Below are 18,248 nucleotides of genomic sequence, written 5' to 3' on the forward strand. Positions count from 1 at the left end.
CATCATAAAGCTTCAGTCCAACAATCCTAGAGGCCTAAATTGTAGATGTGGAAGTACGTATATTGTGGAAACATACAGACGCCTACAATGTAGAATAAAAGAGCACAAAAAAGATGTAGAGTATGGCAGAATTCAACAGACTGATAAACTCTCCATACCTTCCAATGTGGCGATACCTGGAATTTCCATAACACAAGTATCCACTCCACAGATAGGCAATACAGTAGGAGAAAATTCAAAGAAGCATTTCTTATCAAATTATTCGGATCTTCGGCAATCAATAGAAAACAAGTGGTTGAGTTCAACCCACAGTATTTTTATTTCTTTAAGGAGAAAATAAGTGAAGAAATCAGGAGCCAGGAAAGAGGGAGTCTCTTTCTTGGAACTTTACTAGCAGGAATAAGGAAGTTATATTCTATTGTATAAGGCAGTGGTTAGGCCGCACCTTGAGTGTTGTATTCGAGTCTAGAAGCCTCGTTTTAGGAAAGATATGAATATGTTGGAAAGATTGCAGAGAAGAGCAACGAGATTAGTGAGGAGGAAATAAGAGTTCTCTTACAAAAAATGCTTCCTGCAAATTGAAACGGTCTGGAGACTAGGCACCTGTGAGGATATCTGGCTGGGGTGTTTAAAACTTAGAATGGATTCAGTAAGCTCAGTGCTGATGGAATGCTTCGTCTTATTCAGACTACGTACACTTGAGGGAACATGAATTCAAACTGAGGAAGGTTGGTTGTACGGTAGATGTGTCCTGAGCCAGTGAGTAGTTCATTGTTGGAACAAGCTTTCATCTGTTGTTGTGGAATTGGATGCGCTGAATAAATTAAAGGAAGAACTAAATAAAGCGTTGGGGGGGGGGTAGACAAGTGAAATAGGAACTGTTTTTTTTTTTTTCCTGTTGATTCTGCATAAGCTTGCTTTCTTCCATCATTTGTCACTACTCATATTAATACTAATCTTTGACAATTTCGTTTTGCTGAAACTCTTGTGGCCCCGTGCAAATACGTCCTCTTGTTCCAACGTGATACTGCGCCATGCTATATAGCGAGTAGCAAAGAAGGAAGTTTTCCTAGCCGGCCCAGTGTATAGACATAAGTTGCTATTATTAAGTGTATTTTATTGTGCACAATTAAGTAAGTTAAATTTCCCTGCAATAAATTAACTTGCTTATATATTCTGTATATAATAAAATTCGACTGATAATAATAATTCAGGTGATTTAAATGGCGTTCTTCGTATTTCACATTAATTCTTTCTGATCAGTTTTACGTGTATTTCTAACTGCAGTTGTTTCAAACAGAGAAATAAGTACCTTCTTTGAATGCTGTTGAAATTGTACTGCTAACCGATCATGCAGAATTAATTTAACTTTCATGTACTCCGAAAACAGAAATCATCATCATATGTTCTCTGACACGTGTCACGACAAAGGAAAAATACAGTGTGACTACTTTTTGATGGAAAACTGCGTGTAGTTTTTATAATTAATATTACATATTCAATACTGGATGCATTCGTCTATGAGGCATGTCTTTTTTTTTTTTTTTTTACTGTGCTACTATATAAAACAAAAAATATAGGTAATTTAGGTCTAATATGGCTCTTTGTATTATAACAAGGTTTTCATTAATTTTTCTTACAAGAGCCTTAAAATACAAAAAGCAATGTCACACAAGGGCCACTCAGTCGATGATTTGTCTATTTTATTTGATGAACAATCAAAGTTTTAATAGGGGGGAAAATTTGCTATCTGCAAGTGAGACCGACTAACTCGACCACGAATTGAAAAAAACCCATAAAACTTCCTAGCATCATTGTGGGCCTTTTCTACCCCGTGTGGGAAGGACGGTGACTATGCTACACGTGTAGGCCGATCTTGAAATACAGGTTGTGCTTCGAACGATAGAAATTTTTTCGTAACCAATTCCGCTTTTATAAAACTAATATTTAAAAAAAACCTCATTTTTAGAACCTGCCATAATCCGTTTTCTTTTAGAAAGATTTTTTAAAAGTTTTCTTGACTTTCAAATAGCCTAATAGTAGTAAAATAAGTTATCTGCTGATTACGCTTAAAGGGTTTTCTTTGAGTTTCCTGAAGCGACAGACCCCTGCATAATGCATGTCCACTTCATCAGATGGTGTTGTGTCTTTTTATACATATTAAAGCGTTTCTTCAAAAACATTTTCCCTTCCTAGTTTAACTTGTTAACCTTTTGGCAGAAAAGAACCAAATCTTTGGCAATCGAAGTCGAACAGTTGGTCTGTTTTGAAGATTTTTTAAAAAATTTCATTTTGTCTTTGGCAAAAAATTGGTATCGCAGCAATTGACTAAAGAAAAAAAGAGAAAGTTACTTTATTTTCCTACTGCTTCACTTTTCCTTAATTTAATAAACTATTTCAAGTCTAAATTCAGTTTTTTCCATTCCTTATAGAGCACTACCTATAATGATTTCCGCAATTCAAGAGTTGTCCTTGTTGACTTTGTGAGCAGGTAGCAGCAGCAGCAGCATTTCATTTCTTTTTCCAAACAAGTGATACATATATTTGAGTTACATGAGAATAGAGTTAGCAAGTTTCTCTCCCTATGTTGAGACTCTTTATGTCACGTGAGATATCGAGATGAATGGCCTTCTTACTGTTTACTTAAACAAGTACGTGCCTACTTCACATTGTCCTTAACTGCTGAATTTCATTTTTAAAAGTATTCTTTTTTAGTAATCTACGTCTTTTCCAATGTATCACTTAAGCAGTGAATTATTTCTCTTTCTTGGATGTTAGTGTATAAAGAGACGAACTTCATCCATAATGAATAAGTTAGTACTTTCACGTGGTCATTTTATATCTACAGAACAACAACAGGAATGGCCCGACAAGATGACTTGAGATTCTTAGATCCAACACCGATAGAAATCACTGAGATAAGAATAATTCCCTTCGCATACTGCTTTTATTTCTGTTTTAATACGAATTTTCTAAATTTCATGGACAAGAACTTATGCTGCTCTAAACAAGCTGAACTTTCGTTTTTTGTTTTTTTTTTCATGAATATAATACACACTATCAGAAAACCGCGAAAGGGAAATGCCCCCGCACATGTTTCGCGTACAAACACTAGCCTACCAAATGTATTTGGACATTATCATGTTTGAGAAAAAAAAAAAAAACCGGGTTTTCATGAACAATTTTATAAGGTGCAAGCAGACCTTTGGCTCAAATGTGCCCGTGTGCAACTTCCCACATATGGCACCTAGCATACTGGAGGTGACAACCCAGCTGTGAACCAGAGTAAGCGGGAGTCGAGGTATGATGCCCATACCACACGAAAGAATGACACCCCTGTGTGCTATTAGGAAATCATCATTATCAGCCATTTTCGATCCACTGCAGAATGAAGGCCTCTCCAGTAACTTTCCAGTTCCTTCTGTTTTGAGCACTGGCCATTCATTTACTACCCACAAACTCATGAATTTCATCTATCCATCTCCGCCTTTGTCTTCCAGGTTTTCTTCTAGCTCCTCTTAGGTACCATTCTGTTATTTTCTTAGTCCATCTGTCATCATGTCTTCGAGCTATGTGTCCTGCCCAAGACCATTTTAGTCCTTTAGTTTTGATAAAAATGTCCTTTACTTGAGTTTGCTGCCTAATCCAAGTGTTTCTCTTCTTATCTAACAGTCTGATTCCCAATATAATTCGTTCCATTCTTCGCTGTGTAGTTCTCAGCTTCTATTCCATTCTTGTGGCGAGTGCCCAAGTTTCACTTCCATAAGTCATGGTGGGAGGTATACACTGGTTCATTATTTTACGTTTCGGACAAACTGGGATATTTCTCTTTAGTATGTGACTATATTTCCTGAATGCTATCCATCCAAAATTTATTCTTCTCTTGACTTCCAGCCATTTATCATTATTACAGCTAATAACTTGTCCCAGATAAGTATATGACTCCACCTTTTCGATTACTGCTCCTTCAATCATTATGTCTCTTTCTGTGGCATACTTGTTCATCATTACTTTTGTTTTAGCCATATTCATCTTTAGTCCAGAATCCTTACTAATTCTGCACAACTGATTAAGATTTCCTCTAATTCTTTGGGATCGTGGCTTATTACCACAATATCATCGGCAAATCGTAAATGGTTTAGGTACTCTCCATTCACATTGACTCCTTTCTGCGACCAGTATAATTCGTCTGAAAGCTTCCTCAAGGGCAGCAGCAAACAAATTCGGAGATATAGTGTCTCCTTATCGAACTCCTTTCTCGATTTTAAATTTCCTACTCTCTTTGTCTAGTCTAATAAAAGAGGAAACATTCTCATATATTTTCTTCAAAATCATAATATATGGGGTATCTATGCTTTTTCTTTCCAGTGCCCGAAACATTGCCTTATGCTGTATGGAGTCAAAAGCCTTTTCATAATTCCACAAATGCGAGGCATAATGGTGTTTTATATTCATTTGCTTTCTCCATTAGCTGTGATATTACGTGAAGGTGATCCATAGTTGAGAATCCTGTCCTAAAGCCAGCTTGCTCTTTCGGTTGATTCTCATCAAGTATTCTTTCTAATATGTTAGTAATGACCCTTGTGAACAACTTGTAGATGTGGGATAACAAGCTAATTGGTCTATAATTTCCAATTTTTGATTTATCTCCTTTCTTATGCAGCAAAACTATGACTGCATTATTCCACTGCTTAGGCGTCACACCTTTTCTAATGCATTTTGTGAAGAGCCTTCCCAGTTTTTGTGTTATGTCTATTCCTCCCAATTTTAACAACTCTACAGTAACTTCATCTTCCCCCGGGGCTTTTTGATTCTTCATTTTCTTCAACGCATGTTCTACCTCATCAGGAAGAATATCGGGTATGTTGTATGTGTTGCTAATTTGCGATCCATCTTCCCCACTGCTGGCATCATTCCCTTGTTCCTTGTATAATTCGCTATATTAGCCTTCTGCTATTTGAATTATGCCTTCTCTGCTAGTTATAAGTACACCATCGCTATCCTTCAGTTTCAGTATCATTTGTCGTTCTGTATTACTGCTCATGGATGCTAATTTAAGTCCTTTGTTTTCCATTAATGCTTGTTCTACTTTTCCTGTGTTAAATCTTCTTATATCCTCTCAATGGCTTTGCATAACTCAGTATACTCAATTTTCTCCTTGTCAGTGTTTATCTTGCTCTTCATTTGTCGCCTTCGGTTCATCATAACAAGTGTTTCTTGACTAATTTTTTCTTCTTTGGATTTCTTTTTCCCTATAGGTTTCTTGGGCTTTATGACTTTCAGAAAGTTGTAATATTCCTTGTTTATATCTTGATCCTAAGCAGTCTGCAGAAGCTCAAACTTGTTCTTAAGTTCCTTAGATAGTATGAATCAGAGCTGTCATACTCAATATGTTCTACGTTGATAATAATATTAGTAAATTAATAAGAGGAGTTTACCTCAATATAGTACGTAGAACACTTCCGTATGATACCCTCCAGAAATTAAAACGGAAAAAACGAAAAAATCGACAACTTACCGGTACATTAAAGTAAAATATAAATAATTAAATAATCAATTTAACACCATTCAAAATCAATTTAAAACAATTAAAATTCAAATTAACGCAATTAAAAGAATCTAACGAAAATATTCAAAACGATTTTCCTTCCTTAAATTGATTATTTAAGTATTTATATTTTACTTTAATGTACCGGTAAGTTGTCGATTTTTTCGTTTTTTCCGTTTTAATTTCTGGAGGGTATCATACGGAAGTGTTCTACGTACTACATTGAGGTAAACACCTCTTATTAATTTACTAATGTTCTTAAGTTCCATACATACTGCTTTTTCTCCTCTTCAGTTTTCTCGAAGACCTTTGTGTTATTTACTCGAGTCAGTTTTTTCCTTTCCCTACATCTATATGAAGTGTGCATGTTATCATTCTGTGATCACTTCCAACATTTACCTTATTCAGGACAGTAACACCATTCACGATATATATTCTGTTAGCGAGGATGAAGTCGATTTCATTAGTTGTTAATCCATTTGGACTCTTCCATATCCACTCTTGTTTCGCCATTTTATTGAAAAAAGTGTTCATTACTGACAATCCTTGAGATTCTGCAAATTCCAAAAGTCTTTCGCCTCTTTCATTTCTTTCACCAGTTCCAAATTTCCTATAGTTCCCCTTTCTTCGCTGTTTTGTCTTTTTCCAACCTTAGCATTGAAGTCCCTCATAATAATAGTGTAGTGGGTTTTCTGCTCATCTAGAAGACTCTCAATTTCGGTGTACATTTCTTCAACCTCTTCATCATCATGGCTCGATGTTGAAGCATAAATCATTATAACCTTTAGCATGTACCTCATAGAAATCTTGAGTATTAGTCATGACACCCTTGGTGATGTACTTTTGAATTCCAAAATTTTGTTTTTTATATGTTTATGGACCAGAAACCCAACTCCACCTTCGCTCCTTTCACTGTTTCCATTGGTGTACAGCAGATTTCCACTTGGTAAACTTATAAGTGATTCATTTCTTCTTCTTGTTTCAGCCAAACCGATGATATTCCAATTCACATTTTCTAGTTACTTTTCCAGCTCTAATATCCTTCCTTCACCGATGAGCAATACTAGGTGTTAATTACTAGGCAATACTATGTGTTAAATAACTCATCAATCGGTGCAATACTACCATTGCATATTGGAAGCTTGAAGTGATAAACCCATGTTTAGTCGTTGCAACAAAGTTCCGACAACCCCCATTTCTTCCATAATGTAGTATGATTGAAGTCTTTTGGGTTTATGGTGGGCATCATGGCGTGATTCAATCTACCCTACATTTCGAAGGTATACCTCTAAAACGTTGTTCGCTGTCCACTAGATAGTCCAGCGAACCGAACCTAATGGTAACTTTCTAGGAAACATTGCATCAGCTCGTGTATAATCTCGTTGCCCTAATCTGCCTGATAGTGAATGGAGGAAGTCCGAATAATATTAATGCGGGCAGGGGATTGTAGGGGCCATTATATCAAGGAGCTGGATATATTTTTGGCCTATGCACTACATATCGAAAAATTTCATTACTTTATACATGTTCTCCGCCTTTACGCGTCATAAATTATACGCGTCATAAATAGTTAAACTAATAGAATAAACTAATTTGCGAAGAGATTTAAACTTCCCAAATCCTTTCTCGTTCATTTCACAAATATAAGTAATCTCAATGATGTCCATTTCCACTTACTGCCTGCAAAGCCTACTTACAAAATCCCAGCTATTGGTTGAGTCAACCACTGCTCATTTCAGTTGTCCAAATTATTCGATGTACGATTCCTTTCGCTTCTAAGGTGTACTTATGTATATGACCTTTCTGATATATCCTGAAACAGAATTACTAATTTGGAATCTCCTCTTTTCGCTCTTCTCTAGCTCTCTTTGTCCCATTCTGTCAAATTCATCTGTTGCTTTTATCGATCTCACGATTCCAATAGTTACTTGGAACTCTTTAAATTCATTTCTTTGAAAGTTGGCTTTCTCTGGTACAACTCTCCTAACAGTGATGTAATTTTCTTGGCGATTCCAAATTCTGAGGTTTTTACAATGACCAATTACATCGAACAGATTGTTTATTTACCTACCAGAGAGTCCTAACCACACTTCCAACTCTCTTGATCTTTTTGACACGATCAACGCTTCGAAGTATATGGTAAAGATAAATGGTTCTCTTGGCATCAGAGATCACAACTTGGTGATGATCTATTCTACAACATAAACTTTTTTTAGTGGCCATTCTCAATCTCGTGTTGCTTGGCATTGCAACCATGCAAAATGAGATGGTCTGCGAGCTTTCTATTCTTGTTTTTCTTCGTTGGACTGTTGGTTCAAATATGATGTCAATGATCTCTGAGATCGTGTTAGCAAAATTACTTGGTAGGGATGAAAACCTTTATACAACACTCTCGCTTAAAATCTCATCCTTTATCTAAGCCGTACTTTCCAATATATGTGCTAAGGCTGTTCAAGATAAGAACTTTACAAATCGCAGTAGATATGTATCCAAATCTCCAGATTCATTTTCTGCCTACACTAAAGTGCACTACAACTGAAAAGCAGTAATTAATCACACGAAAAACTAGATTTTGATCAGGCTAATAGTAAAAAACTTGGTTCGTGTTTAAACTGTGATCGACCATTCTGATCTCTTGACAAAGCTGTTGACCCCAGCTTTTGCCCATCTGTACTCCCACCTGTATTAAGCCTAATGGTTATATTGCCACCTCAACTAAAGATAAAGCCGACTTACCAGCATCTTACATTTATTTCTCCACTGAGTGTCTCCTGTAGTCTTCTGCAAAAAGGATGTCAAAAGAATTTTGAGCAATTATTATGCAGAAAGCTCCCATGTCTGTGGTATTTTTCCCCAAGTGTTTGAAGGAAATTGCAATTTTCATGTGTTTTAAGGAAATTGGAAAAAGACAAGTGTTTAAAGGAAATTGCAGTTTTCATGTGGCACAGGTGCATTAAAGAAGGTCGAGAATCTGCGGCCACAAACTCTCGTGGGTAGTACATTTGGTAGGATCACTTTCCTTCCCACACTGGGCGGAAAATGAGTTCCAGTCAATGACAAGAAGAATTTTTTTGGCCTTTTTTCACAACGTGGCTGAGTTAGTCGGTCTCAGGCGACGATATCATGTTTTTTTTTTCTCCAAGAAATTCCAGTTTTTTCGGGAATTCGTCCAGCAAACAGAAAATCGACCTCAGAACACACACAATTTACAGACAATATATAAGGAGCAACATGGCCTTAGTCGCCCATGCTCCTAAAACCCAATAACAACAACACCTGTGCCGCAATGACCACTCACAAATACCTTAAAAAAAAGATTCTAGGTGTGCTTCTACGAGTGGGTTCATTGATCGGACAAGTGTGTTACACTTCGTAAAGGAAAGAGACCTCAGCGGCCAAGATTAAAATTGTCAATTCCACTATTAACAAAAGTTTGCAGTTTCAGTTTCGTAAACAAAAGTTTGCTGATTATATTCGAAAAAATTTGGAACGTAGACAAATGACTGCTTTTATTCGAATCATAAAAGGATTTATGCGTTCTTTGAGTAAATAGCCATACGAGATTGGAATTTTTGACCACAGTCCACTATTCGTCAGGTAGTGATTGTGACACTACCATTTCTTATTTTATTTATTTATTTTTGCTGGTGCACGCAATCCCAGGAATGAGCCTATTTATCCATTCTACTTTTTTTTTTCTTTTAATAAAATACGTATTCTGTGCTGATAGCACAGAACCAGTGATAAAATGCTACTTGTATTCCGCGAGACAGTACGATATCTAATTTCGCACTTCTGATGGTAATTATGTTGGATCCATCCAGCAATGAGGTTGAATAATCTAGTTAGCTATCAGTTGAACAATCAGATGTACAATGCTTACACCGCAAGCCTATATTGGCACATTGCTATAAATACAGCAGTATGTGCAAAAACATTTCTTGGCTTCAGTTATTTAAAAGCAATCGCCACGCATGTTTAAGTTCATAGCGGAATATTGTCTGACAGAAGTTACAATGATTTTTGTTCAATAAGGGCAAAATTTTGGGAAAATTCTTCGAGTACTAAAGAATGATTCCAGAAATCTTTCACTTACATACTTCAAACAAGTGAGCCAAGCTTTTGGAACACAACACGCTAAAAAATATGCATTTGGGTTGGGTAACTTGAGTGAACCAATCACAGATAAGATTGTTCCGTTGCTAATATCAGCTGACTGTGCAAGCTTTTCAAGTTCATCTCTTCTTACAAGTCTTTTCCTCTCTACATTTCTATTTTCAAGATATATCAATCCTAATTTCATTTTTCCTAGTTTAGAATCATAGAAAGGGGGATGATGCACAGTTTGAACATTCCTAGCTTAGATCAGCAGAAAATTGGAATAAACCTTGTCCATGGTATGTGTTATGCATTGTCTATAAATTATTTTGTATCTTGACGGGAGGGGGTCGTTTCTTTTTCAAGAAAATAAATAAGTAAATGAAATAAATAAAAATAAACAAATAACTGAAATAAATTATTATAAACGAATAAATGAAATAATTAATTTATGTAGTTTATGAAATTATTAATTTATGAAATTATTAATAATTTTTATATTAGCAGATGTAAATATATTGTGTTAGTTTTATAAATAAAACTCTTCTTTATTTTCAGGGTTTGAACAATATCAAAGTGATAAATAAAATGAGGAGGTTTTATACTAAGTGGACTCTCGGAAATGAGACATCTACTCTGGAGAACACCATTGAAGGAATTTTGTTTTTTAAAGATCTACTTTTTTTTTGTGCATATGTGCACCGGAAAATATTGATTGCTATGCTTATACCCTTGATTTTGATATTATTTGCGCTTATACCTCGCATCCCGTTTTTCGATATTTTAGACAAGACCTACAAGATTGCTGTGGAGACCTCATTAATTGTTAAAACTTTAGTTCTCAAATACATCTTTATCAGAGTGCTGCTCTTCACAGGTGACTTCATATTTACTAAAAGTATCATTGCAGTTCACGTAGATAAGATGGAACCAGAAGTATTTAGAAGTATATAAAAAATTATGGAATCACTGAGAAGAATATCTACAAATTTATACTTTTTACTGTTGAATAACGCTGTTATTATTTCCTTTAATTATGAATGTATCTAACTTCTACTTACTATAAATATACTTCTAGTTACTAACGGATAACAGCCGCTTGTGATCATTGTCGGAAGCGCAACTAGGATTTGGTGAATGAGGATCTGGACATGAGCGCCGAATAAAGTTAAAGAAAAAAAAGCCCCAGATTGAGTCAATTTATAATTAATTTTAAAAAAAAATTAAAAATTACTTATTGACTAAAATTAAAATTATTATTATTATCAAAATCAATTTCTATAAACACTCGTGGCATTTTTTTTTTTTTTTTTTGTAAAAATTAAAGACTATTGGATTAAGTTATTGGATAATAACTTATCCTAATATGGGTTGAATCTACGTGGTGTCTGATAAGTGATTTCCTATTTTTAAGTTATGGTAACATCTTTTAATCGATTTTGATGAAACCATTAAATGATTCATTTCTCTTTGAGCTTTAGAAAGTTAACGCGAGTTTCTTTTTCAGATGAATCATATCAGCAGTTTTGAGTGTGCAAGAGAGAGTCAAAATCGTAGCCCGCTACTAGGTTTGAGGATCCATTATAAGAGTTCAAGGGTGGTGGATAGCGAAACGTAGAATCTATGCAGCGCTGGAAGCAAAAACAATAAAAAAAAAAAATCCATCAGAAGTTAATAACAACAGCCTGAGTCACGATAGGAAGAGAAGTTACGTTGAGGTGGAAAGAAGGGTGGCCAGAGCTGTTTGATAACAGTGTTGTGAGCAGGTTGTGTAGCAAGAAAGGCTAAAGTTCTGCAAATTCGGGTTAGTTCGTTTAAGTAAATGTGTCGAAAATGCTCGGGCACATACGGAATTTTAAAATGTAGTATCAAAATCTCAATAACTTATGAATCATACAGCATTTGTTTCATTAGTATCGGTTAAAATATGAACACATAATGATAACTCAAAAATAGAAAGTGACTATCATAGTAAGAGGTGTGAGCTTCAGTTTCATGAGGATGGAGGTCTATAGCGGATCGATGTATCACTTGGACTCTAATTGGAAATACAACTATATGCTATTGGATACGGGTTTATTATAAAAAAAATATTCAATGAATTTATTCTGGAACTAACAAACACATTCGTTCCAGTATGTTTTATTTTTCGTTAAAAGAACGTTAGAACCATGAAGGGGGATATGGGAAAACGGGTCAGATTGTTATAAATCAGTGGTATTCTTAAATCAGAAAAGCTTTTGAGGGAAGGGCTGTGTAGAATATATCCTGTTATTCTAAAAAAAAGGTTTTATGTGAGTGCATCATCCCATTGACAATATTAATAGATTTACAATTAGACTTTCGAATGACCCGCCCTATGGAAGCGCCCGTATCACTTCATTCCAAAAAAAGGAAGTGTGAAAGATGCTGTGGGGAAACTGCGAATTGAGAATACGATTCAGGATTCTCTCGACAGGAATCCTTAATGGATAAAACCATGGATGCGTGAATAGGGAAGTCTTACCTGGACAATTAATAATAATTTCTGGTAATTATTATGACGAGATCGTAAAACAGTTCGAAATAAAAATTTTCTTCGATTTTATTGCGAAGCTTTTGATACGTTTCCTTACGTTCATATACAAACTGGATCCTTCCTTTCAGGAGTTTGGAGAAGAGGGGAGACATCGAATAATCATAAATGTACATTCTTCCAATATGTAACACGTGGAGTCCGTCAGAGATTAGTGTTGGGGCCACTCTCCTGTTTCTAACCTTCTTTAATGACATTGAGGCGGACGTATGTAGGAAAACTTCAGAGTTTGCTGACGAGTACCAAGCTATGCTGCTTCAAAGTTACTTAGATCGGTTGCAGTTATATTCGGAAAAATGACAACTTCAATTCATTAAAAATGGAGAGGTGTGGTTTGATCACGTACTGGCTCAGTCATTCAATCATAAATTCAGTTTTATGCATAAATTGAATCACCGCATGTTGAATTGGTAGGTGGAATGAATTAAAGCTTCTCTTCACTTGCGTCATTGCGTTCGTTCTTTAGTAAGAGGATTAACTAATGAAAGAGGGAGCAGAATTCGTGTGCAAGTCTATTGGCGTACGGCTTAGTTTTTGGAGACAGCATTGAGTTTAGTGAAATGGTCGTTTGTGAGTTCTCTATGCATAATCAGAGTTGTATATGTGCAAGCTTCTAGTAGTAAACAGAGTTGATCAATTTTAATCTGAATTCCTTTGAGTATTGAGGACTTCAACGTTGCAGTATCTTATCCAGTGGCAGATTACGTCAACAAGCGAGGTTGATTGTGGGTTGACAGTCAGTTTTGCAATGCCTAGATGTCTAGTAATTTTGAATTGCCATGTCCCCGCATTGGAACGCATGCAGGGTTGTGTTGGATTTTTTTATCCTGTCGTATTGAACGGCTGTTTTGTGTTTTTAACTGTGGAACTGAGTCTTCTATATGACTCTCCTATGTAAACTGAGTGACAGAAATCATGGGATGCCTACCTAGTAACGGGTAGGCTCACCTTTCGCCCAGATAAGGGCAGTCAAACGATGAGGCATTGAGTCAACTAGTTCACGTTGACTCAATGCCTCATCGTTGACTCACGAAAGCGTTCAAAGGTATTTCCATTCATACTTGCTGCATCGCTGTCCATAATTCCGTCGCATTCATGTGTGGGGGATCCAAAACTCGAACGGACCTTTCCACAGCATCCCAAAGATGCTCCACATGGTTCATGTCCGATGAATGGGAGGCCATTCCATGGTGGTAAAATCTGCAGAATGTTCTTCGAACCATGTTCTGTTCACCAGGGCTATGTGGGAAGGCGCGTTTTCCTGCTGGAAGAGTCCATTGTCCTGTGGGTGCAAGATGGCCATGAAGGGATGCAGATGGTTTGCAAAGAAGGGCAGTTCAAAGATGCGTCTAGACGTACCAGAGGTCCCAACGTGTGCCGTCGACGGCCACGTTCATCCACCACCTTTTTCCGCCTACATCGCTGTCCACGATGAGATGTTAATCCGGAAATGGCGTATTCCCGATACTATCGAACGAGGATAGTGCAATCGCTGTACCACCTCCGAGATAGAGTGACCCACGCGTCTGGCAACCGCTATCATCCCTCTTTTAAACTCAGTTAACTAACGATATTTATTCATACTGTCATCGATTTACTGTCTACATGAATGCCGTGTACCTATACGAGCATGCCAAGCGGTGGGTTCGTCACTAGCGAGAAGGGTGACAGCGTAGCATTGCCCAGGAACCAGGTACTGTATCTCATGAATTCTGTCCTTTAAGTGTATGTACTGCCACATTTGCAGTCGGTTTTGTAAATAGGACCCTTGGGATTGTTGGAGTACTTAGACTGGTGTTTTAGTATCTGTTTTACGGATTGCAACTCCACAACAGCGTGAGGATCGTCACTGATGACGAAGCCAGTGATTCCATTAACCTCACTTTTGTGCAGTTACTTCAGAGTTCAGGCTACAAGAAGATCCAAACTAAAATGGAGTTACAAATTTCTCAATACATTTTTAACATATTTTTCAGATCCTAGCTAAAAAAAAAAAAAAAAAAAAAAATGTAACTTTTCCCTGGTTGAACTGTTTGCAGTATTCATGGGGTCGGTCTGATTAGAGCAAAAGACACCATGCGTGATTCCGAAATCATAGAGCAGTTTTCAGTTGTTTGGTTGAGTCTTTCATTGCCATCAAGTTACATACTACCTTGAATTTCAGCAGTTTTTGAGAGAAAACTCATTTGGCAGGGGGTGAGGAAACAGCTACTAGACTGTCACCGATTTGAGCTGGCAGGATCCGGGATGATTCCTGCAGTATTCATTGTATACAATATTCCTCTGTGTTAAAAAATAATAATGAAATCGCAATAATTTAATAAATAAATATCATTAATAAATAATTCGGATATAACAAACTACACTAGACCAACATAGAGAAAGGGAAAAAAGTCTGTTAATTAATTTACAGCAGACGCTCTCATAGATTATCGAATTTGTAATACCTTTTCCACACAAAAATACTTAAATAATTTGGTCTATCATCGGACACTATATATTTATATATTTATTATTCTTATGATTTTAAATCACAATTTCAGAAAACTTATTTCTGCTAAATAATTTGTTATTGGTAAAGTTAAATAAATTTGGAAAGATGCCCGGCATTGTTTTATTTATCTGTTACATGGGCCTTTACTTGGCATCAATGCTATGCAAGGGTAAGCCTTTAACCATCAGAGTTATCTAAGGTGCCTTGTGCATTGCCTACGTTCCAGGGCTGGTTTGGATGTTCCTGAATCTCAATTAAAGATGTCCCAGAAAGCACCTGTGCACTTATCCGATTGCCTAGCGGTTTTTATAATAGGGCAATGATGTCTGTGCTCTAAAGATCTATTCAGCGTCGGAGTAAATAGAACCTGCAAATTGGATCAGCATTGTGTTTTTCACTCCAAGACCCTAACCATTAAAGTCAGGACTTGGAATGCCGAAAATAATGGTTCCTTACTATACATCTTGTGCTAAGGATAACGTGTAGCAAGCGAACAGGTAAGAGGCAAGGATGATTAAACAAAACATAGTTTATTAATTCTAGCATATAAAAAAAAACACATGTAAAATACCGTTTATACAAGGAGGTCTATTTCTTATCAAAAGGATAACATGATGTACTGAATACGAAAGGCTGATGATACATGTGTAATAATATGTCAGCGTTTTTCATGTGGTATTCAGTTGGCACTGCTCGTACTCGAAGAACCAACACTCATTCTTTAGTTCGACTCAGGTGCATATATATGCATTGTACGAACTCAATATGTAACAGTTTTAGCTTAATGAATTACATTAATACAGATGAATTCACTTGTGTCTTACACTCTAATTACTAAGGTGTCGTTAGACTGATCTACATTAGTAAGTGTTCCTACGAGGAGGGATGTTTCTTATTAGACTCTATCAAGTTAAGATTAAGGTAGGAACGTCTGACAGTTTCATTCATATTTAAGCTGTTGTGTCATAAAGTTAGGGTGAGACTTACCAGTAAAATCTTTGCTTTGTTCAGGAAAAGAAGTCTTTCTCCAATTCTCTTATCTAAATCTTAGTCTTCTTCTGATACCTTACGTCAGAAAGGCTTTGTTGCCTGTGATCGGTCAGAAGACGAAGTAAGAAGTCTTCAGAAGGCAGCAGTAGTAGGTCAGCAGCAAACGACTCTAGAAGTCTCTCAAGAAAACGTCTGAAGGAGTGAGAAGTTCCTAGCACAAGACTAGACCTTCTTTGTCTCTGCTCCGAATATACACTATGCAGCCACTTTATTAGGTACACTCCTGTTGTTCACAGAAACGGTTTGTCCCACAACGTTGCAAGTTACATGACCACAGTTGTGGATACAAATGCAGCAGAACAACTTTTCTAGTATCAATTAGGCGTACAAACCGTAGCAAGAATGGGAGAAAGGAGTGATCTAGTGGACTTCGAACGTGGCAGGGTAGTAGGTGCAAGACGTGCTGGAAAAAGAATCCCTGAAACGGCAGTTCTCCTGAACTCTTCGCGCATTCAACATCCTCTCAACGGCACTCCTGTGGAAGAAATGGCTTGTTGATGAGAGTGGTCAGAGGAGGATGGCTAGAATTGTTCAAGCAAACAGATGGGTCACAATGTCGCACATCACGTCAGAATAGCACATTAGTGCACAGAACAAATTATCGCAACGGACTTGTCGCGAATGGGCTACAACAGCCGGTGGCCACATCGCATACCTTTGGTACCGACGAAGAACAAGAGAGCATGCCTCCTGTGGGCACAGCAACACCAGCACTGGACTATTGAGGATTTGAAAACAGTTGCTTGGTCAGACGAGTCGAAGTTTCTGGTGCATCATGTGATAGAAGGCTCAGAATTTGGCGAAAACAATATGAATCCATGGACCCGTCATGTCTGACGACTACTGTGCAAGGTGGTGGTTGCAGTATTATGGTGTGGGAAATGCTTTACTGCCACACATTGGGTCAATTGATACCCATAGATTCACGTATGAATGCCACATCGTACCTAAACATCGTTACTGACCAAGTGCATCCATTCATCTTGACAGTTGATCCTCAGTCAGATGGTTACTTCCAGCAGGATAACGCGCCAGTGCAGAAAGCCCGAATCACTATGGAATGGTTCCCAGAACATGACATTGACTTTTTTTTGCTGCAGTGGCCCACTCAGTGCATGAATCTCAATCCTATTGAACATCTTTGTGATGAGCTGGAAAGGGCTGTTTGCTGCAGGCCTACACCTCTATCGAATCCTAAGGAACTGCTTGACACACTCATGTCTGCATGGTACTCCATTTCTGCACAACGTTTTCAGTATCTTGTTCAATTCATGCCTAGACGAATTCAGGCTGTTTTGAAGGCTAAAGGAGGCTCAACATGCTAGTAGGTAGGTGTACCTAATAAAGTGACAGCACAGTGTATATATCTCTTAGCCTTCTCCAATGCTTCTATTGGCTAAAACGCCAATAGAATAACAGTCGATGGATATCCCATCGACTGTTATTCTAGACTTCCCAGCGGCAGTCACTGGATTGAAAGTCTGATTCCCAACACAAGGAATTTGCAGAAACAATCAGCTTGCAGTTATAAGGTTCAGATTTCACCTTAAAGTCTGTTTCTTAATTGTCATTACTCTCTCTTCTCAGACGAAGAACATTTAATTTCTTTTCGTTTTATGAATATTATATCCACGATGTTCGTCAATATTCGATCGAGTAACGACCTTTTGCTGTGCAATTATCAGACAAATAAAGGTGGAATAGTATTGCAACTGCTGTCTTTAGCTGGCGTGGCATCAATGAACGTACGCTCAAAAAGAAGAGGAGCATCGTTATGCACAGGGTGAGCCTAACACTACAGGTATAGTAGTGACAAAAAGCATAATGCGACCTGGCGATGCAACAGCCCTCAAAGGCAAACGCAGTGTAAAAATTAAGACATTTTTACACTCCTCCCGACCAAAGCGAGAATTTTGGGCACGGGCAAAAGTTGCGAATGTCTAATATTCAGAGAGCCTGCACTAGGTTCCAAAGGTTCTGTAAAGGGTATTTTAATACATAATATAAATATACCTCTTACTATCTTGAGGTAACCTTAACTAATACTAGATAGTACCTAAAGAAAACATGTATTAAAAACTCTACACTATTTTACCTATATTTTATTTGAGTTTCATTTCCAAGTGGTCGAAAAATTGCATGGCGTATTCCAATATACAGCCAAATCATTCAGACACAAGGATGGCATTAAACACTTTCTACTTGGTTAACATCTTATACAACAACACCTTACCTTTGTTGGTACAGTCATACACAAAAACATCTTATTCATCTTCTGGGCTGTAAAGTTTAAATAAAAAAATTTCAAATGTTTAATATTTCTTTTATTTTATTAAGGTGAAGAATGTCTATATGTAACAGTTTTGTGTTATTGCAATAATGTTGCAATAAATATTTGGTGTTCACAAAGTTTCTGAAGGCCGAAGGGGGATGATCTCTTCTCTCTCCTTTTCTTGTTTTCGTGTGAATATAAAACGTAGCAG

This window comes from Mastigoproctus giganteus, chromosome 3 (assembly GCF_048544385.1).
Source record: "Mastigoproctus giganteus isolate SK-2022 chromosome 3, ASM4854438v1, whole genome shotgun sequence".
Taxonomy (NCBI): domain Eukaryota; kingdom Metazoa; phylum Arthropoda; class Arachnida; order Uropygi; family Thelyphonidae; genus Mastigoproctus; species Mastigoproctus giganteus.